We start from the raw sequence: 24,533 nt of genomic DNA on the forward strand, positions 1-24,533 counted from the left end.
AGAGGATGAGATTATAGATACTGGCAAAAAAACCTGCCAGTTAAAACAACATCAACTTGAAAAGTATCCTGTTAATGCCACGATCAATTGTGCTCCTGCCGAAACACTGAAGAGAAATGAAGGCCTGCTGAACAGGAAGGATCTTACAGTACTTTTCCCACAAACACACCAGGATGGTGTGCTCGCTAGGTGCAGAACAGGAATTAACAAGAAATATGCATGAGGAAAAAGGAGTTTCTGATTACCAGTCCAAAAGAAGCATAGACTTACCTTTCCAGCTTCTTTGCTAGGCATTGTCTAGTTTTCACTTCCTCCAGATACAGCTCCTTGTCCTCTTCCACTTCTGCCTGTGCACATTCTTCTGGGAAAGTACTGTCTTGTGGAGTATTTTTTATCTTGTCCAATTCACATTCAGGATGTCCAATTCCGTCTTTTAGCTGGTTTCTCCGAGAAGCATGATGACTTGCTTTGATGTGTTCCAGTCTCTCCTGGGAGGCTGCCTGTGCCTGAAAGAGACAGTGCACCTTCAACCACCACAAAGAAAAAGAGAACTCTCCCCACCTGTCAATTGTATGTACCCAAGTTAAGGGCCCAGCTTGGCTCAGAGAGGCAGCTGTGCCTCCTCACTACCATCAGCAATCAAGGCAGAACCCTGAGCTACTACTGTAAGTAATTCTTTTCATTTAGGATGAAGCCCAAAGCAGGACTACTATTCAAAGCTACTAATGAAAGGCCACTATCTCTGTAGGACAGGGCATGGAGAACGGGGCAGGATTCCATAAAGACCTTAGTAGGATGCCTCATCTCCTCCTGATCTCAAAATGGAAACCTACCTTGGGTGAGCTTTTGATTCAGAGACCTGCTAGCACATCAAACACTGTAAGAGCACTCCTGCCCAACCATATGCCCTTCTCCCACTGCCCTTTAGCACAGACACAAGTGCAGCACTAACACACAGAATCAGGCACCCAAAGCAAAACACTAAAAAATGGTGGCCACAACCAAAGACTACAGAGCACCTACAGACACATGTCAGAAAGTCACTCGCAAAACCAGATTGACTTCTTGTAGTTTTTGTCTTATTTCTTGGCTTGCTCGTGCATCAACCTCTCTTTTATACTGTTCTATTAGGCTGTGATCCACCATGTTAGTCTTCAAGTGACGCTGAAGTTTTGCCATCTCTTCTTTCAGCTGGCATTTGCTCTTCTCCGGTTTTTCACAGTTCCCATGCAAGGTAGACAGCTCTTCTCGCAGATCTCGGTTCTGTTTCTAGCTGCATGATTTTTTTAGACTCCATGTCCAGCTGCTGGGAAAGTTCAGCAACCTGTACATGGGAAAAAAAGAAAAACCAAAAACCTCAGAGGCATCTAAAAGCAGTGAATTCTGTTAAAATCACTACAGAGGTTATCCATGAGACTGTATTTATCATGTGTATATTCAATCAGAAACTTAAATGTAACTGGGCTCTTCTCTTCCAGCAAGATCAACCTTTACATCATTTGTGATAGAATGGGAACCTGAGGAATCCTTTCACAAAAATGCTATTAGCTTCTGGACTAAAAATGAGTCACTGCAAAGGCAGTAACTGATTCTACAATGATGTCTTCTAAAGCTGAGTGTAACTGTGAAATGCAGCTTCTTAGCAACGAATCTGAGTAATGGGTGGAGAAGTTTACATGCTACTACTGAACAACCAGAGCAATCTCAAAAAACATCTCTGGCAACAATACTTCTGGGTCCCCATGCCAAGATGGGCTGAAACAGCTACCTGTGAGCAGTAAGTTACAGCACTTTTCCTATGTCACCTCTCTTCATCATACCCTGCACAGCAACTTTTCAGAAAAGGAGAGTCCCAGCTGCCTCTGATTGAACTCGTGCCTGAGACAGGGCTCAAGGCTTCTTCTTACTGTGTGAACAGTAGCAGCGTTCCTCTCCTCTTTTCCAGAGAAGGAACCCATCTGTCAGACCCTAGGTGATGCTGTCACAGCTTCAGTGCAGCCAGGCCTGAGCTGAGGCCCACTGCTCTCAGCCCTGACCCTCACCCTTGCACATGATGTCCTGGTAGGACGGTAGAACTGCACGGCCTGAGGATCTGCACTCTTGGCTGACCCTGCTTGCTGTCACCAGACCTGTTCTGTTCTTCTTGGTAAGTGCCTGTGGGACAGCTCCCTGGCCCAAGAGGTCATGGACTCTGCCAGCCTTGCTGCCACTCTTGGCTTGCCCTTCCTCTGTAGGACAGTCTGCCCTTCCTGTGCCATTGCAGATGCTTTGCACTTAAGGATTGCATCTTAACCCATAATGATAACTACATCAGTATTAGTCACCTGCTTCTCTAAGGGTACAAAAAGCACTGAGAGAGATCAATCAAATCTAAAATACAGCCAAGGAAAGAAATGCAGAGAAAGCTTCACACAGGTTTGAAAAGAAGTAACACTACAACCAAACAAACCCCAAATTAAGCAGAGCTCACTTTTGTTCCCAATCTATCAACTTCACTGACCATTTCAGAATATCTGCTCTTCATTTCTCCCTTCAAATTAAGCTGGGACTCCACTACTCTCTCCTCATACATCCTTATTTTTTTCGTAGCTCTGCTGAGAAGTCTCTTCAACCTATACAGCAGATCAGTTCAGAAAACAATGAAACACAGGATTAAGCAACCTTTCCTATATGCTCTCAAGTAAGGAGTGGAGACATAGCTTTTTTCATCTTTAACATACTTGATAGTACTAGGAATTGCTGAGAAAAGACCTGCTTTTCCTGTGCCACAGGTCGCCTGGTACATCCAAATTTCAGCTGAAAAGATGGAATTGCAGACTACCTTCCCCACCCCTGGAGAACTGCAGGGCAACCTGGACTGACAATTCCTCTTACAGCCATAAGTAAAGCTCATGCATGGATATACCATGCAGGAACTAACATGAGACTCCAGTTGGCTCACAATGTATGTATGCCTATTCTTACATTACAGTTCAATAAAACTGGACTTTTATTCAGGGATATCTCTTCACCACATCAAAAAGGCATACCTCTTAAAAGTCTTTCTGCAATTCTAAGTTTCTTCTCATTTCTTGGTCCAGACGCAGTTCAACTGGGTGTTTTAACTCTATCAGTTACTTCACTTTCTTTCACTCTCACACTTTCAAAACAGAAAAGACACATGACAAACAAAACATAAGAACAATAGCTACGTGCAAATCTGGTTTCTAGCACTCTCCACAGAGAAGCTGCAGCCCTTTTCCATCCGTTAACCAAGTTCCACATTAGGTTTCACAGCAAACAAAAATAGATGCCTCCGCTGAAACAAAGGTGGAAAAGATGCTGGACTGCATTCAAGAGTTCTCAACTCACAGCAAGGATTATGTAGGTATGCTCATCATGGAAGAATACAAAGAAATCTAAAGTTTTCACAAGATCTTTACTGATCAGCAAGAAGAGAAATTTGATCTTGGGGAATTTTTTAAACTTCATTTTTTCAACATTATTTTTTCCACCTCTTCTTTGTGGCTACTTACTTATGTGCTAGTTGCTTTGTACTTCCTTTATTTCTCTACGGACGAGGAGGGAAAGACTGCTCCTTCAAAACTGTCAGTCATTTCTTGTTTCCCAAGCACTAGTTCATTTCCCCAGAATTCTTTCAGAATGTTTTTCTGCAAGACTTTTAAGCATCCACTACACAGAAAACACACTGCTGTTCCTCCATGCACTGCACTGGAAAAATGAAATACTTCAACCCTGCCCAGAAAACAAAGGGGTCAGATGGCCAGAAGGAATCCAAGAAAGAGATGGAAAACTGCAGCCCCGCTTCATGTGCTTAACTGATGGAAACCATACTGGGAACTTTTCAAAGAAAATCACTCAAGAATTTACAAAAGATAACCAAACAGCCTTCATTTGTTTCCTGGATGATCCACAAATCACAACATATGCAGAGCCCTGAATGGCAGGGGTAATAAAAAAAAGTGCTCTTTATGTAAGAACTCAGCCAAAAGGTTAATGTAGCTCTCTCAGGTACTGGCTTAGGTCTCTGGAGAATTTTTCTGGATTTACCTGTTCAATGAGATCTGCCTTTTCCCTGTCAAACTTGAGCAACATGCTCTTCAAGGCTGGATCTTAAACTGCTCTTCCCACATGCTCTGCAAGTCCTTTGATGTCAGAGCCAGCATATTCTGCTTTTGCACCTGTAAAAGCAACAATGGCAGAAGAAACTAAGGTGACCATAAAAAGAACACTGCAACAGAAAGCTGTAACTTAAATGGAAACTCTCTCCTCTCCCCATTCAACGTCTATCGTTAATGGTAATGTGGAATGTAAAACACAGCTTGGGAAACAAAACCAAGAAGAGAAACAGAAGATGGCAAAAAGAATGAATGCTATAAGGATGGTGAGATGAGGTTGAACTTTGGGGAATAACAAACACACAAAAGCACTCTGTAGCTTTCTTTCAAAGGTTCTCCAGAGTTCATTGCATACTTTCTAATGTATTCATTTCTAGTGCCCACCACGGAATATACCCTACCGTAGTGGCTTCTGTAACAGCTGTACATCTCCTGAGAGAAAGAAAATGTTTTGAAATTGACAATGGTATTGATGATTCTGTCTAAAGGGACAAAGATTTGCCTAATAGATGCATTTGAGTTGAACAGAACTTGCTGATTCAGTTGAAGTATAAAGACTGGAAGTTGACTAGATGCTTTTAGTGGCATTTTTTAGGGGAAAAAAAAAGAAAATTACAAAAGAAAAAAAGGAAAACAACAAGAGATATTTACTGGCTACAGAAAGTGACAAAACACTTAGCATAGTTTCAGATAAAAAATATCCTTAGGGTGTATGACTTTCTCAAGTCCTTACAGAGGAGGTAAAACACTGGGCCTCATGACAAAAGCTCACATGGCCTCAAGACAAGCTCTGACAAAACTGAAAAGCTAATATGGATCTGTCAAGTCCAGTCTCCTCTCTCAGCTTTCAACCACAGATCTCCAAGCTGTCCACAACATCCATTCTATCAGTCATCTGCTATGGCTTAACCTGGTAGGCAGCTAAGCATTACGAAGCCACTTGCTCACTCTCTGCAGGTGGGATGGGGAAGAGAATTCATCAGATGAATCACACTGATGAACACAACTATCTTGCACACCACAACCCATACAAAACACAGCAGTAGGAAAATGAAGAAGCTTACAACCTTTTCCCTTGAGGGTGCCTTGCCCTAAAGCCAGATGGGCATTTAACAGCTGTGTGCTTACACAGCCCATATAATCTTTTCATCAATTACCTACACAAAAAAATTCAAAGACTAAAACAGTCATTCACAGAAGCCTGTCATGTACCTGCTTGTGGTGGTCTCCTGCAGCTGCCTGTGCTGTCTGTAAGTTCATAAGCAGGCGGTTATGGACCTATAGAAGCATTACAAGAAGCAAGAAGGTACACTATGACTTCCTAGACTGAAGTTACACCTCACTGACAAAAGTATTACACAACCTCTTCACCTCTTTATTCCTACACTATTTACACCCAGCAACAATGATCAAAACAGCTTTAGTCTCATGCCACTGTAAACTTGTTAGCAATCATCACCTCTGTCATTTGGTGCACTTGGGGGGAGAGAGAGGGAGAGAAAAGACCACAGGGTAACTTGAAAATCATGCCCTATTATCAAAGTGGAAGGATTTTTGACTGCCTTCCCACTTCTCTTGACAGTATAAGGTACATCACAAAATTTGACTATCACATGCAGTGATTTTATAAATACCTTCAGCTGTAATTGACAACTACGGCCATAACAAGAACCCCAGTTCACTGGCTACAATACAAAAAACAGCAACAACAAAAAATATCTCTTAATTCAGGCCACAGATGTGGTCCTTATCTGAGCTAAAATTAACCACTGTGTAGAAGCAGTGGTAAATTCCAAGGCTAACACCAAGTTTTGCAGATACCACGAGCAGTCCTCTTCACTGTTTCATGAGAACAGACAGACAGCAAGTAGCCAAAGGAAAAGCAATTCTGCACAGCAAAAGCTTTGGGACGTGTAATTTTGTTTCATTCTGATGAGGTCAGCCAGGTCTCTGGCATAAAGGGCTTGGCATCAATATACCCTGTGGTTGTGGCATCGATATACTCAGTTAACTTGAATACCTTAAATGAAACACACTGCAGTCCCCAAAGCAGCCATCTGATGTTATGAAGGGTCTAAAGCAGACGATAGTTAACCAGTGTATTGCTGTCAAATCCTTACCTTTTAGAGTGTTTGCTACAGCACAGGAAAATTTTCAAAACTGGATGGCTGGGAAGTATAGCAGGATGCTTTCCAAGCAGTTTCTATTCAGAAAAATGCAGGAACTCAGCTCCCCTTGGCTCTCCAGGAAATCCTCACCATAACATTTTCCCACAGAAATAGGTAACTAGACTCAGAAGTCACCAAAAGGGAAATTTATGAGCAGCTTACTGAGGCAGAGGCTTGCAGGTCTCTCTGCAGGGCTTCAGTCCTGTTGCTTTGTTGCTGGACAGTGGCTCCCAATTTGGTGTTTTCAATTTCAAGGCTTTAAAAGAAATACAGGCCTTATTATAAAAATCTGCCAGAGCACAAATTCCAAAAGAAGAGTGCAAAATAATAAAAGACAAGAACATTTTTCAAAATCCTGATTATTCGCTGTGATGAAACAAGACTACCTATCTATGCTGTGGTTTCCAGCCAATCCCTGCAAGTGACAGATACCTCACTCCACTGTGTTACTGTTGCACATGTTCTTCCAGTTGTTTTATAGTAGTGTTAGTGTCTAGAAAATGCCAACAGCTGGTCCTGCAGCTTCTCTTTCCTTATCATCCAAGGCAGTCTTCAAATCACGAACACAACACTCGGACTGAAGATATTTTTTCTTCCACCTCCCGCAACTGTGAAGTCACAGAAAGAATCCACAGTTGTCAGGTGAGCTTTTATACAGAGGAGTCAGCTGCTGCCCAAGGATTCACGTGCTGCAGCTACCTGCCCATACCCTCTGCCCAAAGAGCTGTAATTATCTCAAGTACATTTAAAGCTTTGCTTCTACTAGCAAATGAACACAAGCTGTACTGCTTTGCCATCTTTTACAGCAGGCTCTCCCATTCCTCCATGGATTTCTGAGAGCACGGTTCTAAACACTGACACTGCCACTCTGACCCTGTTGGTCACTTAGGATGCTCTTTGTATTTACTCATTTGCTCCTCTGTGAAAACATGAATTAAGAAGTTCATCTGTCTGTAGTGACTGGAAAAGCCCCTCATAAGGATCAGATTTTAAATCTTCCTTTTAGAACTCCAAGGCCTCTATATGTCCATACATGTGTGGAAAATCACTGTGAAAGGCAGTGCCTAAGTCAGAAATAGCTTACTTCCCTTGCAGGAAAACCACTTAAGGATGGAAAATTATAACAGTGCCAAATACGGGGGAAAATGCAGAGTAAGTTACAAAAACATTCAGAATTTGACGTGCTACCTGGTGACAGGTCAGGGTGGGGTGAGGGGGAAAGCAGGACAGCATAAAAATGTCCAAACACAGCAGTCCAGTACTTATACTGTTCTTCAGAAATCAGAAAATCTACTTGGCTAAACCAAAGGCAACAAGACATAAATACAGACACAAATTTATTGTGAAAAGCACCTCTGTAAATAAAAATTTTGTCCATGTAAGGGCATAATGTCCGCATGTCAAAGACATGGACACCAAGTTTATAAAATAATGCTACTGATTTCCACATCATTAAATCTATCCTGTTGCATTTTTTTCCTGGGGTTTTAGGACAACAACCAATCCTACTTTCAACAGCCACCCTAAGATTTATTAATACAATTACAGACACTATGCACCTTGGTTTTAGCCTTTTCCAATTCCTTTTGCAAGCGCAGCTTGTATTCCTCCAGGTCACTGCGGTAACGCGTAGAAACTTCCAGTGAAGCTTCTGACACAGATTGCTTTTTGAGAGCATCAGCAAGCTCCTGCTGCAGCTGTCTGATCATGCCCTAATGAAACAATTAAATGTGCATGAATAAAGTTGTGAGAACCTGAAAAATGCCTTGACGTTCACTTTGGATTGAGCTCAAGTGAAATTGTCTGTCACCAGCATGCATATGCACAGGCAGCACCCCCAAACAGTCAGCAGCTGCTCATGAGGATTGTGGTTTCCTAAAACATAAAAAAGGCCCAGATATTGTTCTACTTAAAACTATGTATAAGCACACACTGCAATTGTGGGAATTTTTCTAATAAAATCCAAAGAAATCTGTTGTGATGCAAGAGTCATAATCTGACTGCCGATACTACTTTATGACCAAAGGCAGGACTTGGTATCAAATCATTCTTAGTTCTATTCCTACATGTTACAAATATAATTAAATTAATACCTGTATCTAAAAGCTCTTTTTAGATATACTCTAAGAATCTGTTGAATCACATCCTCTTACACCTGTCTTAATGTTTTAGAGTAACAACTGCCTTTATACTGACATATCATGTTTACTAGAATCTGGATAGTTCATGCAGTTATATAAATGTACAGAGGAAACCTGCTGTTTTGGTATGAAGAATACACAGCAATTGATAGATTTAAATGACTGATAGTATTGCCACACACAGTAGCCGACGAAGAACAAAGCACTTAAGTCACACATGCCTATACTTATCTCACTCCAAGATTCTGGACTTGTTAGGAAGAAGGAAGTGTAATTTAAAATCACTATTTGAATCATTAAAGGAGGCATACCATACAGCAGTGTGTCTAAATATTGACTTTTATTAGTTCCTATTCTCTAGAAAGTCAGGGAGATTAAACAAAATGGGTAAGGCAATTTTTAAGTTATTACTCTACCTGAATTTGCCAGAATATGCTATCATTACAGAATACCCTACCTACTCCTAGGAACGCGGATAATGAATGATGCATCTTCCAGGCATCCTTAGAGCCCCCAGAATATTCATAAATTAACACCTGGACACTATAGTACTCTTCAATTTTGACAGCAACTTCGGGAGAAGCAACGTTTTTCCTCTGAAAGAACTTAATGTAAGTCCATCTCACACAATTCACTCATCTTCATTTCTCAACCTCCACATTCTTCCTTTTACATCACTCTTGTGTCAGCAGTGCAATACTTCAAAAAAATCATCAAATATCTAAAATAATTCTATAGGGCAAAAAATGGACTAAGGAAAAGAGATGAAAGAAGTTCTAGAGAAGAATCACCTTTCTTGATCAAAGCAGACTTGGATACCTTTGCTCTGCTCTCTGCTCGGATCCCAGCAGTAACATCCCATTTACCAAAACCTTACCACAATTTCAACAGAAACACAACAAACCAGAATAAATCATCATCATCTGGTCCTATGCATATGGCTTATAATTAATCTACTTTAGGACAAAATAATTTCACAAACTGGAAAACTTTAAATTGCTCTACGTCTGTATTTAACCTCTCTCTTTATTTTGTCAGTCTCGTATTTGAAGACTTGTTCTCTTAAATCAATACACTTGGCATTTAATTCCTTGATTCTCTCTTCCACTAGGTAAACTTGCTTTTCAGTATCAGCTCTGAGTTTGTTGAAAATATCATTAAACCAATCTTGCACATCATTCACTACTTTTTCTTTGATGATCCCCTTGTTCTGCAGATCTTCCAGCTGCTGACGGAGCAAAAGGTTTTCACTCTGGAGCTGGGCTAATCGCTCCTGCATGGATTCCTGCTCTACTGTAAGTTTGTTCACTCGGTCTTTCTCAAGCTGTCGAGCACGATTGCATTCCTTTGCCTGACACTGCGCTTGACTCAATTCTTTCTGTGCCATTTCTAAAAACAGTGTTTTTTCTCTGAGCATTTGTTTTAACTGATGAAGCTCATTTTCTAGACTGCTAGCTTTCCTTTCAGCTGTGCTCAGCTGCTGGGACAAGCTCTTGTTGGCTTCTCGCACATCTGAGAGGTCATGATGCAGCTTGTCTTGCAAGCGAAGCCGTTCATCACGTTCCCTCTGAAATGTTCGTTCCACATCACTTTTTCATGACTGGTGATGTTCAAGCTCTTGAACAGTAGGAATGAAATGATTCAATTTCTGTCTCCAGTCTGTCTTTGCTTTCTTTTGTCTGCTCAAGTTTGGAAGTTAGCATTGCGGATTCTGTCTTTAGTAAGTTCAGTTGTCCACTGCACTGAAAACTGTTTGTGTTCAGGCCTCCTCATCCAGCTTAAGTTCTTTTTAGAGATCTTCATTTTTTTCTTTCAAAGTCTCATTTTCCTCTAAATATTTTCCTTCTTCCTCCTGGTGCCTAAGTCTTATTTGATCAAGTTCTAGTCTTAGCACGGCAATCTCATCTTGCAGGACTGATTTTTTGTACAACAGATCCTTTTTTCTCTCAGTGTCGGATTCCTGAATGACAGGGAACATGAATAAATATCTGGGTGGGAAATAAATCTACAAAAATCACTTCAGCATTAAACTGGATTTTAACATTTCTAACATTGCAATATAACTTCAAAGATGAGAGTAAAATTTCAGATAAGACATAAGCTACTCTATGAACCACTTCACGTGTCCAATGCAGGTACAGAACAAAAGCGTAACATATCCATCAATAAACATGCCAAATACATCATGCTTTTTTCCCCCATAAACTAGAAACTGTATAATAAAATTATTTAAAATGTTTCAGGTACAAAGTATTATATTATGAAATGACAGTGCTTTCTTGTGAGTGCATGCCTTTAAAATATTCCCTTTTAGATTACTTTAGCTGTGTTACCAATCTGGTAAAAATCTCTGTTTACCAGGCTCAAAAGGCTATTTTCTTTTTTAAATGTCTTCTTAACACTTTTTTTAGCATTACTGAGAGTTTGCTATACAGGTGAATCATTCCTGGAATACATGAGTCTTTTATAGTGCCTGTTTAGTATACAAATTTTTTTCCATGTAAACACATTCACCCTATATTTATTGGAAAGCACAGCCAAGAACAAATAATTCTTCCAAGAATTTCAGATTCTTAGTAAATTCAGTCAACTCTTCAAGACTCTTTTGAATTTAATAGTGTTTATGATTGCTTATTCTCCTTCAATTATTCTAATTAGTCTTGAGAGTTTAAATCACTGCTGATCTTCCTTCATAAAACTTTTAATACGTGGAGGTGGGAAAGAACTCCATACTTTGAGTTTGATAAGGGAATAAATAATTTAAAAACTCCCAAGTAATGGGAACACAGCATGTCAAACAACTTCCTTCCTGGTCAGTCTGGATGTAGGTAACTAGGTGTTTCACTGTGAGAAACCTTAAAAAGTCATGATAAAATGTCAAGGAAATAAAAACAAGACAGTTTAAAAAATGGTGTAGAGGGTGTTTTCTTTTAGCTTTTTACTTGTACCTGCAGTGTAATTACATACAGCACTGATACTGCTTTCCAGAACTTTTAAAGACAAAAGGGTAAACAGAAGAGATATTTGAACAGTAAAATTACACTGGTAAACTGTAAATATTCCATCAAGAAGCAGAAAAAATATCTCAGTTATAATAAAACTTTATAACAAACATGGTTAAATTTAATTAATTAGAAAAAATTCTGCTTACATCTGAACTTTTTCCTATAGTTCTTCTTGTCTCTTCTTCTAGTTCCTTTTGTCTCCCTAGGTGATTGTTCAAAATGCCTTCTTGCAGGGCTCTGGCACTCTTTTCCTGAGAGAGGTGTCTCTGTGTTTCACCACGCTCATCTTCTACCTATAATAATACAATTCCATTACTTGCACCTTCAGAAAAATCAGAGCTAGCAATATTATCCTACTCTCCCTTTTATTTTTGCTCTCCACAGCTACAATAATCCATCTACAAACTTCAATTTTCTTCTGAAAAATTAAGAAGAAATACAGAATGCTTTGTAATAATTGAGAAAAATAACTCAAAGTCAAGCTTTGAAACACAAACAGAAAAAAGGGAACAGACTACTTGGAAACCATCTGTTCAAAAAACATGGCAATAGTTATCCAATGCCTCTTCCATGAACAAAGCACTACCTCTTCTTCAGGCACACTGGAATACAACACCCATTACAAAGAAGCAGAAATAAGGTAAGTGTTTAAGTCATTATCTAATATACCTGTTTGAGGAGCTTTCTCAGTGTTACTAACTCCATTTCTAAATTCCTGGATTGTAACTCAAGTTGCTGTTTCTCCTCCATCTCTTTACAATATTGCTCTTCTTTCCTACTGAGGTTTTCTCTTATTTTCTCATAGAGTGTTTCTGCTCTGAGCCTCCTTTCTTCTTCTTCTTCAAAGTACACCTGGGATTTAACAGTATAATTGAGAAACTAAAGGACTGACATAAAAATTATATATTCTACACTATGAACTTGCAGAAAACAACTTAAACCATAAAGATGTTAAATATTTTCAGACTTTATATTTTTTACTCTATGTTTTAACTTTTTAAAGAATTAGAATGTCATTCCATTATCCATGACATCAGTTTTACAATATATGGAAATAAACCATTGACTGTTTTATCACTTTTAAGTTTATCTAGGTAAATATACTGAAGTGTGCACATTTCTGTTACTTTTGAAGAAATCATCTTGACATTACAGACACTTAGATCAAGGGGAGTTTCTTGTCTTAGCAATCAAAGCAATGTCTTGACTATGACTAATATACATTTTCTTAACATGATGAGCATTGTCTGCATATTATGGATTCAGTGGCTGCAGGTAATGCTGATGAAACAGTACATCACCTCTCTGACAGACCCACCAATTTTTTAACAAGCCTAAGGCTTAAACAACGGCTGACCCTAGGAAAAGCACAGTTTGTATTTGCTCAGGAATGAGATCAATTTTCAAAAACTTATTTAGAAATGCAGAGGGTTTAAGTTTAATGTTATTAGAAATGACTTTAAACCTCTAAGGATCTCTTATCTCAACTAAACAACAGCAACTTGATTTTGAAGATAATCTGTAGAGAAATCTTTGAGGAATATTAACTTCTTTACTAACTGAAACAAACAGCAGTAAGCACCAACATGGTAAGAAGTGGTCCATGGTACCCAAACATAAAAGCAGTTTTGTGTTTCAAAATTATTTTGAGTATTTTTTCTCATATCCTTGCAACAGTAACAAGAAAAAAGGACAGAGCTGGCAAGTGCAAAGCCTTCTTTAGAAATTCTGCAAAAAAAATGTGGCAGCAGCCACTAATAAATTGTTCAAGAGATTGATAGTAAGATTTGTGTTTCCATGGTTTATATTGCAAGGAAGAAAGCCTTACATATAATTTATAGGGTAATTTAACAAAATGAAATAAAGCTTCTGTGAATAAAGCTTCTATAAGTGTAAGGCTAAAAATGTAATTGCTTTCACAATTTCTTAAGAAGGAAAATAATAATTATTCACACTTATTAGATACTTTGGAATTCTGAAAAATAGCAGCTAGGGTAAAGTTAATTTTCTTCACATGGGTCTGTTCTTCAAGTTGATAATATGGATTTTTTTCCTAGATGCTGAGCAACATCTGCACAACAACAAGACATTTTCTGCTTCTCCTACTGCCCTACCAGCAAGGGGGCTGTGGGTGGGGAGACAGCTGGGACAGGTGACTCAACTGACACAAGGGACTTTCCAAACCATACGACATCATGCTCAGTATATACAGTGGGCAGAAGAAGGAGGAAGGGGGGGATATTCAGAGTGATTGCATTTGTCTTCCCAAGTAACTGTTACATGTGATGGAGCCCTGCTCTCCGAGGGATAGATGAACAACCTGCCTGTCCATGGGTAGTGGTGAATGGATTCCTTGTTTTGCTTTGCTTGTGTGCATGGCTTTTGATTTCCCTATTACACTGTCTTTATCTCAACCCAGGAGCTTTCTCCATTTTACCATCCTGACTCTCTTCTTGCCATCCCACTCGTGGGGAAGTGAGTGAGCAGCTGCATGGGGTGCAGTTGCCAGCTGGGCTTAAACCATGATAAACTGCTAGAGTCCAACTGAGGCAAAGCTGGGACTGGCTCTGTCTTCCTCATAATCCTCTTCCACATACCAGGAAACACAACTCCAAGTTCAGTTCCCTCAGTCTCCCCTCACAGGGCTGGTGTTTCTGCTCCCTGACCAGCTTGCTAGTTCTCTGCTGAGCTCACACATATCAATTAAGACGCCCCTGGTACTAGATGGCCAAAGACTGGACACAGTGCTCGAGATGACATTCAGTAAGTGCTCAGTAGGGGCAAGTAATCACTCCTTTCCATCTCCTGATCTGCTGCCATTTGCCTTCTCAGCTGCCAGCTCCTACTGGTCCATGTTCATCTTGCTCTAGCAAGACCACTAAGGTCTTCTCAGCAAGCTCCCTGGCCAGGCTACCCCCAGGATATCACCACAAGAGGATATTCCATCCCAAGAGCAAGGCTCTGCATTTGCTTTTGCTCAACTTCCTACACTGTGTACCAGCTATTCCTGTCTGAAGTGATGCAACAGTGGTTAAAAACCTCACATCGTCCAAGTCTAGCTCAGGATTACAGAGAATGGGGAAACCCTGAATTGGACTTTTCAAATAAACAAACATGCAAGCAAATAAGTACTCTATGCTTCTCTAAACACTTCTGAGTTTAGACCTCTGTCACAGTTACCTGGATTTTTAACACACATCAACAGAAACTGCAAGGACAAAAACACATCCCATATATATCACCTCTCTCGTAAATCTCATTTTCCCATTCAAACTCTCTTGTTCTCTTCTCTTGCTATTAAAAAAAAGTGAAAACATCCAGATGATCACAGATGGCGCTAATATACAGGTGTTTTTCATCCTTCCTTTATAGCATACCTTGCCCATGGATTCAAACTACAGAAAATCAAAAGACTACAAGCTTCTCATCCATCCCATGTGTATCATCAGCACCTTCTGGCACATTAAGACTGACAAGGTAACACATTATCAGAACACAAGATTACATACTTAAGGCTTTGGATATCACTCTTCCATTCCACTTCTTGATGAGCCAATACGGATTTCAAATCTTGAGTCTATTCTGCTATTAATTTTCATTTTTCCTTTTCATTTCCAACTTTCTGACTGATTTTTTCATGCTCTATTACTTGTTCATATTTAAGAAGCATGTCTTGAATTTTCAGTAAAATAGCAGAACCTGTTTTGAGATAGAAAAGACAAAGATGCACATATGCATAAATACTTTCTAATGTGTAAATTATTTGATTTGGTGTAGGTGATAAAGTTTAGGTAGTGGGAGTTCTCTGTGAGACGAGGCCAGGGGGTGCACCATGCCAGACAGTGACAATGGACCCACTGCAGGGCACGGCTGAGCCTTTCAGCCATGCTAGTGTCACCTCAGAAAAATATATTTAGAAGAAGACAAAACCACCACTCAGGCAAAGGCAAAGGAAGCAAATAGGAAAAACAGCTGCTCTGTGTACACACAGGTCAGTGAAAGGGGGTGGTGGGAAGGTGTTATCTTAAATATAAATGAACAAAGATACCTAGGAGTGCACACAAAGACAACATGTTTTAAAAGAGAAACTTGTAACATCTGAGGAAAAAGTGACTTTAGAACATACCTGTATGATCCACAGTAAGCTGCTCTAAGAGCAACACAGCCTCTCTCTAGGTGGACGCTGGTAGTTTGACATCCTCTGATGTTGTGTCAGATGAATGAATTAAATCAAGGTCATCAGTTACATCCATTTGTATGCAGACCTACAAACAATGCAGTATTTTCTGTATACAACCAAGTAATATTACAGATGCATAGATGACTCATTCTTTCAGTCACAGTCCATATCTGATAGATCCCATCTGAGTGATTAAAAGCTGATAAAACTAGTTATCAACAAACTGATTTTACAGTACTTTATTCCTTTCACTTGCTGTTTTTGCTGCAGGTCTGGAAAACAGAAATGTATTTCAGTTCAGGAATGTTTATCTTGCACTAAGAACAATATCTAAAGTTGTTCTGAAAATCTAATTTCAGTAGGGAATTAAAGTAAAATTTACTATCACTTTCCACTGTACAGGGTGTGCCATAGGAATATCATCCAAAACCTCCTCACACTAACATCCACAAAGCCACCAAGAAACAATGCTCCCTTTGTTGTACTACCAGACCATTTTAAGGTTCAGTCTCAGAGGGTTCCTAGCCAGATTTTACTATCCTATTTTTATTTTAAGCTATTCCATTAGGAAAAACTGATTCAGTATTCAATTGTGCGGACACATGCACATAAAGAAGGGGGAAGGAGCTGAATGCCTGTGAGGACACTCATCCCACAAGAGGCAACTTCTGGTTCCAGTCTGAACTGTGACTACTTACACTATGCCAAACACACACTTATGGTAAAACACACATAGACAGATGAGCAGGTACAGGCACAACAGCAGGTTCTGCCAGCGCCCCCTGCACAGCATCTGAACAGCAGCTACACCTGCTCTAGTAACATCTACTTAAACAAGCTGCTCTCTGGAGACAGACAATGGAAATGGTGCTCTCTCTTCCAACTGTCAGACCTCAGGTCAGTATCAAAGTGCTCTACTCTGACTAGGCTGGTATTGTTTTTCAAGCACACACACATGGTGCTGGAGAGATCACCTACATTTTAAAACTGGACAAGGTGAGGCACTGGAACAGCTTTCTCTCAGCTTGACTCAAATCCTCCCCTGCCTTCAGCCAAGATCAGTCACAGCCTTTCAATGTGACAGTGCTTGTCATAAAAGGGAACACTGTTGTCACTCAAGACATTCTAGTCCTCCTCCTCTTTTTCATCTGTGCATTTTCCTTAGACTACTTCAGGGAGAATGCAGAACAAATCAAGAATGGCACTTGCTTCATATTGCATTGCTTGGCATACAATTTCAGTTCTTTTAAGAATGAATGAAAAGCAACACAATCTGCTCACCATCTCTGCCAATGCCCATTAGGACTCACAGGCAAGAGAATATTTTGCTATCATAGGAATCAATCACCATTTGAATTCATTTTCTATGCACTAATATTCACATGAAGAACTTGGGTCAGGATTTACAAAGTCATTTCTCTCACCAGAGTTGTCCTTTGAAGCTTTGTGGACTTCGTGCCTATCATTAAAAACAGAATTTTTCACATCCTCAACACTGTAGTTTGTAGCTTTCTGCCAGCACTGTCCTTCTCCTCTTCTTTGTAGTCAGATGATTCTCCCTAAGAGAGATCAACCAAAACAGCTGAAAAGAACAGTAACAAACATCATCTTTGCTGTTCCTCCACAATGCAATTCTTCATGTCAGTCTAACTTCTAGCTTCATTTATGATATAACATTCCAGAGCATATTTCTTTTTTCCCTCTACTTTGCTCCACAGAAAAATCATTGGTTTCCTGCTCTCAATCTTATTCAAAATCCTTTGTTTCCTCACTTTCAGCTATCACACCATGAATTTTCCTAAATGGTAGTAAAACTTCACGGATAAAAACTGTAACAGAACTGATAAAAATCTAACTGATTCCAGAGTCTACTGCCTACTCTTTCTCCATACTATATTACCATACCATAGCAAAGAAACTGCTTGGACTCCAAGTAAGACACTAACATCAAAAATGGATGATGAAAAGATGGATATATGTGAAAGATAAGCATTCAAATAAATCCAGTTTACTATGTGTTTCTTACCTATATATGACCCTTAGAAAATACCCTTGTGATTGAATCATCCTTTTATACTTACTTCAGTGCTTGAATGAAGTGCTGCTCTCAAAACTTCTTGCTCATTTAAGTGCAAGTTTTCACTTTCTTCTTTCAGTGCTTTACAGACTTTATCATCTACTCCTTCATATTCCTCTTCAGTATCTTCACCATCCACATATTCAACTATGACAGAGGTTGCTCTTTCACCTTTAAGTCCTGGGCTTTTTTCTGCTAACCAAGAATTATTGCCACTTTCAAAGCCATCACTGAAATTTGATTTTCCTCCTTGACACCACAACTATCTAAGAGAGGCTGAGTTATCTCTTTTTTCCAGTCTGTCATTTCAGAGCCTGCAAAACAGGAGTCAGCCTTTCTGTGAAATGTCTCCTCAATCATGCTTTTCCTGTTCAAGCTTTCTTGCATATCTTGCAGATTATTTAGATTTTGAAAGACAGCTTGTTTTGGTACTGACTTGCAAGATATTTCATTACTCATGAACTTAGGAGACACTGCTGTTTTATTTTCTTGAAACTTTTCACAAGACCCAGCTATGAAAGACACAGGAGTATCAATAGAATCCTTCACTTTTTCATCTCGTTCTTTAGTTATTTCATGATCACCACAGACATCTCCAGTTCCACATTGAGCATCCCCATCATGTTTTGCTTTATTGAAATATGCTAATTTCTGATTCATTTCCCCTTTAGATTCTGGTTTGTCTTCTTCCTGTATTTCATTAGACTCAGTTTCTTCATCCTCCTCCCCTCCTTTTTCTCTTCAGTAAAATCTTCATCCTCCTCCTCCTCCTAATCTTCATCACCATCTCCATTGCCATTTTTATCCTCTCCCTCCTCCTCCTCCTCCTCTTCCTCCTCCAGTTCTTCTTCATCCAGGCTGCAAGCAACCTGGAACATCAAGACATCTTGATTTAAAAATTCTTCACTGTCTCCTTTGTTTACATTTGCACTTGATGGGATTCTTTGTTTGAGAATTTTCTTTGGTGACTTAGGCCTTTCAATTCTAGAACCACCACCATCATCCTAAAGTACAAAAAAAGAAAAATGCATATGAAAACAAGGAATTATGTAAACAGTAATTGTCATGTTATCAGATTAATGTACAAGAGAGGAGCCATTTGGGAATATTTAGAAACGGAGAAATTAGGTTGGGCAGGATGAACCATGAACTTGATGATGGAAAAGGACTTAAGAGGGGATTAATATCTTCATTTTAATGACTTACTTTATTCTGAACTATTAGCATTATAAATGTTGACAAAACGCTACTTTCCTCATTTACTATTTCGAAAAAAACCCTGAAATCAACCAAAAAAAACCTACTTAGCAAGTCTATATTATATAGCAGTACATCATGCAACCTTTTGCAAATAACTTACTGTTTTTCCTGAACTGCTGTGAAGCACTCATTAACAGTGTCAGGTTTGGCTTCTGCAGCTCCTGTAAATAAAGATGTAAGAATTTTTTTTAACAGTAACAACAACAAATCCTTTGTTCACATCAAATCTTGAACAGTAAATAGAATCAGACTGTCCTTATGATAGTGCCAGCTCCATCCTATACTTCTAACTACATAAACATTCCTCTCACATCCAATTCAGCAAGTATTTCACACTGTGCAGGCACCCCTCTGCAAACTCTTTCCAAAACTGCTCACGTGCATAACCATTCTAAAAATCTGTTTCTAATATTTGCAATACTTAAGTAAATGCAATTAGATTCAAAACTGCATTTTCAGGATGCTTACTTGCAAATGTGTGCAAGGTAAGTAACTATGCATCAATTTAGCCCCTGCAATTACACTAAAAAAATACCCCTAAATTTCAAAATCATGGCAGAAAAATTTATCATTTCTATTTCAATCAGTGCAAGAAAATGAAACCAAGTAAAATCTAAACAGGTTTGCATCTCCAGCAGTACAGAGTGGGTTCAACTACCACACTCAGGTTCTACATTACTGCACAATGCCAGTGCAACAGAGATGATGCTCCAGACATCGCTCACAAGCTGATAATTCTAAGGATCATTAGTAAAAACAGTAGGCATGAGAGCTTGTCACTAACAAAAAGAGTACTACCTGAGCATTGAAAAGGAAAAACATGCAGTGTGAGATCACATGCAAGTACTGAATGTCATCTTATAGAAGAAAATAGATGACCCATTTGAGTAACTCATCTGCTCATTGAGCACTCCTGAAGAACCTGCTGAGGAAAGGAGAACTAGGTGATGAAGGATTTCTGTAGATCTTGATCAACAAATGTCCTTTATCACTTAGGAATCTATCCCCAAATTTACAGAAAACAATAACAATGACTGGACAAGAACAGGATAGGTTACAATAATAACTTGCAAATTTTTGAAGTCTACAAATCTGACTCACATGAACAAGAAAAAATAGAACTATGTGGTTCTCTTGTCACCTACTGCTTTTTGGCTCTACTGCACACTCTGACCCAGCTACAGGTCCTTTAGAAAAAACTCACAGCAGAAGGAAGGCTGGTGGGCCAGAGATTGCTTTAAATTGAAAACAATATTGGCTGGAGCTACAGCTTCTTTCAGTTCCAAAGAAAATTTGCCTTCAAACCCCTTATTTTTACAGGATGTTTCTCTTGTAAATGCACCATACCTTGGGGGTAGAATCAAGTTCCTCTTCCTCAGAGGTATGCCAACTGTCATTGTTCCCCTCTTTCTCAGAGCTTCTTCAAAAGCAAAGCAATTATCTCTCAAGTGTCTCTCAAGTCATTCCTCAGGTGTTAGATATTTTTAGTCTCATCCTATTGAGTCTCCTTGGGAGAAGTCATCTATTGCTGTTCAAACATTAATTGACATGTTGAAATTAAATTTAGCACATTAAAAACTAACCATTTAAAAATTAAACATGGACAACTCTACTCATCATAACAGCACGATGCTTTGGGAAGTAAATTCAGTACAAGGAGGCATAAATGACTGCATTTCCAAAACAAACAACACTGAATTTAAAAAAAAAAAAAAAAAAAAAAAAAGGAAATACAAAGACCAGAGCTATTTGACAGAGTCTTTTGGACTTTTATACCTAGATGTTTAGAAAACATAGAAACACACCTGAACTATAAAAAGTCTTAAAAAGCATACCTTGAATATCCTACATTAGTAAACAATTAACAAAATGGTGCTGGTTTAGCAAGACATGAAGAACTTACAAAGTACTCATCTTACAAACAAGTACACATCACTAGCAGAGATTTATTATTTTATGTAGCATTATATAGAACATTACACTAGGTATTACACTATCTGCTGGTCTACCCAGTTACAGATTATTTTGCAAAGATAATGAAAATGAAAAAGCATAATCAAGCTCTAAAACTCAAGCAGAGGAATCACCAACTGCACACTGAATCAAAAAGGTAATTCAGCAGACAGAAGTGGAAAACCCAGGGCATTCTATAGCACACTCCAAGCTTTCAGCAGTGCTACAAACACGACTTGCACGTAGGATAATAGGATAAATCATGTCAGAAGGAACCTCAGCAAGTCTCCTAGCCAGACTTCTCAAAGTGAGCCCTGATACAATGTGGTAGATTGGCACTTAGGGATGTGGTTCAGTGGTGGGCTTGCAGTGTTAGGTTGATTCTTAGAGGCCTTTTCCAATCTAAATGATTCTACGAATACATCACTGACCACACTTATAGCACATGTCCTAGCACACTATTAAACCTTGGTCCTATTATCAAAAACCACACTGGTCACTCACAACTTACTCTAAGGATACGGTTTAAAATTTACCTAGAATACCCATGAATAACAGCATAATCCTCAGCTGTCCATCCACTAGTGTCTTTGTGGGAAACATCAGCACCATACTGAAGAACCTTTATCAGACTAAGCTCTCCACCAGAAGCAGCAGTCATAAGTGGGGTTCTGAAGGATCCAAGAAATATGATATGAAACAGATTGTTTTACACAGTGACTATAATTATTTTTGTTTCTGTTTGCCCTCAAAAAACTATTCTCTCCATTACTTTAAAACGAAAAATGAAAAAGCATTTTTCATTAAGCAAAACAATGAAATGGGAGAGGGTCTCAAAACAATGACATGTTTAATCTTAAAGCTTCCACACAGACAACACTTACAAACTCTACTACTGTGCAGAAGATAGCTTTTCAATTTGAGGGAATGCCACTGAGTTAGTGACAAGCTTCCTGCCAGAAAGGCCATCACATTTTGCAATCTTCACGTGGAAAACATTGAAGGAGATATGATAGCAAGCCACGGAGGTATGACTGTCTTTCAGAGTCACACAGAAGTAACTGCTACTGTGTGGCTCCTTGTTTAGTATTTTTTCAGACCTCACTCCCATGCCTCTCTCAAGCCAATCTGAAGAATATTAAAGAGACCAATGTAAAGTTTTGACAGTCCCTCACCTTTCACATTGATCTCGAGCATGCACATCAGCTCCTTTCTTAAGGAGAAACTCCACTATTTCTTCATGATGTTCAGAGACAGCAAGAATAAGAGGGGTATATCCCTCCTAAAAGGGCAGATAAAGATAAAAATCAAATTTTAAAAAAATCAACCAAACAAACAAAACTTCAAGAAAAATAGGAACGCAACTTTTGGAAAGCAATTCATTAACAAATATAAAGAATTACCTTATTTTGGGCATCAATATTGGCATTATGCTCAAGTAACAGCCCTGCTGGTCATAGTATTACCAGACAGGACAGCCAGGTGAAGGGCAGTGCTGCCATCAGCATCTGCCAGATTTGGGTCAGCACCCAGATGATCCAGCAGAATAGCTGCACATTTTTCTTCCTGGCACTGTACTGCCTGGAAACAAAAGACAAAAAACTTCCAGCATTTACATTTCACTTTGCTGCAATTCCCCCATCTCCCTAATACTGGCAATTACAAGCACTTCATAATTAGATTATGTTAGAATATGTTACATTAGCTAACATATGCCCATTCCACACCAATCACAATATGCATGATTTTACAAAGGTCTACATAAAGAATACTGAAAAATACATCATTTAGTTCAAAATCAGTCTCACTTGCAAGAATATACCATAATCCACGTACCTTAATCAGTGGCAATCTGTTACCATTGTCAAAAAGATTTGTTTTCCACTAGATACATAACTACATCCACAAGGCCATTTGCACAAGCAAGATGCAGAGCTGTCCTAAAGAGTAAATAAATTAAATTAGCACAGATAGGGATAATGTCAGGCTTTTTTGATAAACATATGACCACAAGTTTCACTTTGCAAATCTCAAGCTTAAGAACCCACTCCATTACCAGTAGCTGCACACCAAATGCTTGGGACTTGCTAGCAAAGACCCTCCCCAGCATCTGCTTAGTAAGGGGACATTTCCCTCACGGTAGAACTGAATCTGCAGAGATTCCTGTGCCCAGGTGTTGAGTGCTGCCCTCAGTGGCACTACACACACAGCACAGCAACAGAGACCAAAGCTAGGGAATCTGAGGACTATGGCAAGTCAACTTCTAAGTTTTTCTTTGATCATTCGTGGGTCACAAGTGATTTGAGATGTAGGAGATGGCTTTAACTGCAAGAATATTACAGCTTCCCTGCACTTTGAGAATTTCTCCTTTTTCTCCAGCTTTGTTACTACTGAAGAACACACTTGCACCAAAACTCCTCTAACAACATGCAGCAAACCAGAGAGCAGAACACTCTGATCCTGACTGCAGGAAAGTAGTTTTTGACTTTCCTGTAATGTTAAACTATCATAGTCAAAAAAAGCTTACTTCAGAGGAAGTCCTCTACAAGAGGGTAATACTGTCTTTCCACAATATATAACCAGCACAGGAAAACTTAACTTTTTCATTCCATTTCTTGCCAGAAAGAAAAGCAGTCCTTCAAACCACATCATCTTAGGTCTGATGTCAATTCACCAGTTTACTTGTACACAAAGACATCATCATCGAGGAAGCCCTTGCTTGTGATTCCTCCTATAAAGCTTGGTGTTTTTAGGGCAATAGAACTAGATGAGTTTTATTGCTGCCAGCTGTCTGGCCTTCTGGACAGCCAGCCTAGGAAGCTGAGCTACTTTGCTAAAACCAGCATCTCTTCAGAATATGACAAAGGATTTGACTCTGAGCCTTTTCAGAAAAGGTGCTTATGACACATCACTAGGAACTATGCTGCAGCCCAGGGCTTCTCCTTAAAGTAGAACTGTTAAGTGCTTGCTGGGCTTGACTCACCTGTCAGAAGCAACAGCTTCTCCTGCAAGGTACTGACCAGATCTCCTACTCCAAGGTACTGATTAGTTGTACCAAAGCCTCAGAGCAAAAAAATAACTGCCATCTAAAACCACACTGTGGCTTAGGCTGCCACATCACACTCACAAAAGACATCTATGCAAGCACCACCAACACACAGCATGTTTATTTTGCATTATCATTCCTTCCTAATTGCAGCGTCCACCTCTCTCCAAGTTGCTCCCAGCTGAGGCAGTGCATCCTTCGCGCCCAACTACTGAACCCCCACGCTGAGGTGAATTCACCTCAGAGCTGAATAGATAGGTGCGACTACACTCCGACTTCCAACCCTGGCTGGAGAATGGCCACAGGGCTCCTCTTGCATCTCCCCTTTGCCAGGCTAGGAGCTCGCTTCCACCCCTGCGCCCCCGAGCAAGGACACACAACTCCGGGAATGAGGGCACTGAGGAGGCCGGGTCAAAAATGCTAAGGCAACAGCTAGCCGAATTCAAGGGGTTTTTGGCAGCACAAGCCCGATTCCCACAGCCAGCCAAGGGCTGCGGCGCCCGCACTCCCACTCCTCCCAGCGACGCCGCCGGTCCGCTCCTGAGCGGGGGAGCTCCCGGGGCTGCTGCAGCTGCAGCTGGGGCT

General features: G+C 39.7%; 1 pseudogene; it reads right to left on the reverse strand.

Moving 5' to 3' along the window:
• LOC130248584 (ankyrin repeat domain-containing protein 26-like) overlaps positions 1 to 24,533 on the reverse strand; it is a 75,054-nt pseudogene that overhangs the window by 5,789 nt on the left and 44,732 nt on the right.

The sequence above is a fragment of the Oenanthe melanoleuca genome, chromosome 1A (genome assembly GCF_029582105.1).
Source record: "Oenanthe melanoleuca isolate GR-GAL-2019-014 chromosome 1A, OMel1.0, whole genome shotgun sequence".
NCBI classification, from domain to species: domain Eukaryota; kingdom Metazoa; phylum Chordata; class Aves; order Passeriformes; family Muscicapidae; genus Oenanthe; species Oenanthe melanoleuca.